Consider the following 1,757-nt stretch of genomic DNA (forward strand, 5'->3'; position numbering starts at 1 on the left):
TCAACCCGCGCGGCTACCCGCATCGGTCTTACGGGCGAAACTCCACGCGGAGTCGCCCTGCCCGAACGTGTTTCGCCGGCTTTACGGCTGGGGATTTCAACCCGCTCGGTCTCTGCGGGGCGCCTCCACGCTTAGGCGCCCCAATGAACCGTGTTTCGCCGGCTTTACGGCTGGGGATTTCAACCCGCTCGGTCACTGCAGGGCGCCTCCACGCTTAGGCGCCCTGCTCAACCGTGTTTCGCCGGCTTTACGGCTGGGGATTTCAACCCGCACGGCTACCCGCATCGGTCTTACGGGCGCCTCCACGCTTAGACACCCTGCCCGAACGTGTTTCGCCGGCTTTACGGCTGGGGATTTCAACCCGCTCGGTCTCTGCGGGGCGCCTCCACGCTTAGGCGCCCCAATGAACCGTGTTTCGCCGGCTTTACGGCTGGGGATTTCAACCCGCGCGGCTACCCACATCGGTCTTACGGGCGAAACTCCACGCGGAGTCGCCCTGCCCGAACTTGTTTCGCCGGCTTTACGGCTGGGGATTTCAACCCGCTCGGTCTCTGCGGGGCGCCTCCACGCTTAGGCGCCCCAATGAACCGTGTTTCGCCGGCTTTACGGCTGGGGATTTCAACCCGCGCGGCTACCCGCATCGGTCTTACGGGCAAAACTCCACGCGGAGTCGCCCTGCCCGAACTTGTTTCGCCGGCTTTACGGCTGGGGATTTCAACCCGCTCGGTCTCTGCGGGCGCCTCCACGCTTAGGCGCCCCAATGAACCGTGTTTCGCCGGCTTTACGGCTGGGGATTTCAACCCGCTCGGTCTCTGCGGGGCGCCTCCACGCTTAGGCGCCCCAATGAACCGTGTTTCGCCGGCTTTACGGCTGGGGATTTCAACCCGCTCGGTCTCTGCGGGGCGCCTCCACGCTTAGGCGCCCCAATGAACCGTGTTTCACCGGCTTTACGGCTGGGGATTTCAACCCGCGCGGCTACCCGCATCGGCCTTACGGGCGAAACTCCACGCGGAGTCACCCTGCCCGACCGCTTTTCGCCGGCTTTACGGCTGGGGATTTCAACCCGCATCGGTCTTACGGGCGCCTCCACGCTTAGACGCCCTGCCCCACCGTGTTTCGCCGGCTCTACGGCTGGGGATTTCAACCCGCGTGGTCCGTGTTTTTAGGTAACATATTCGTGTTCCTTGCCCCCGACGGGCCGTGTTTTTCGGTAACAAAATCGTGTCTTTTGTCCCCGCTGCACCGTGTTTTTTGCCCCGCTCAACCGTGTTTTTTGCCCCCGCTCAACCGTGCTTACTGCCCCCGCTCAACCGTGTTTTTTCGGTAACATAATCGTGTCTTCGGGTAACATAATCTTGTTTTTCGGGCCATTTTACACCGACGGAGGCACCCACAGGGGCCATGTACACCCCGCTTGGCATGTACATGAGGGGCTGCCTGTTCCAAAAATCCTTCCCCCCTATAGGGGAATATGCATTTTGGGTCTCCAGCCACGCCCAGGGTTACCACCCCCTGGAAATCCCCCAGGTTTACCCCCCATTTTATGTGGATGCATAGATTCAGACCGCCCTGCTCCACCGCTTTTGGCCATTTTTGCCCAACGTTAGCCGCTTCGGCGTGCCGCTGGACTGTTTTCGGGCCTTTTTCACCGACGCTTGGCCGTATCCGCTTAGTTTTCCCCAACGCTTGGCCGCATCCGCTTAGTTTTCCCCCGCTGGACTGTTTTCGGGTCATTTTTGCCCAACGTTAGCGGCTTC

Source organism: Carex rostrata, unplaced genomic scaffold, assembly GCF_964058835.1.
Source record: "Carex rostrata unplaced genomic scaffold, lpCarRost1.2 SCAFFOLD_43, whole genome shotgun sequence".
In the NCBI taxonomy this organism is placed as follows: Eukaryota; Viridiplantae; Streptophyta; class Magnoliopsida; order Poales; family Cyperaceae; genus Carex; species Carex rostrata.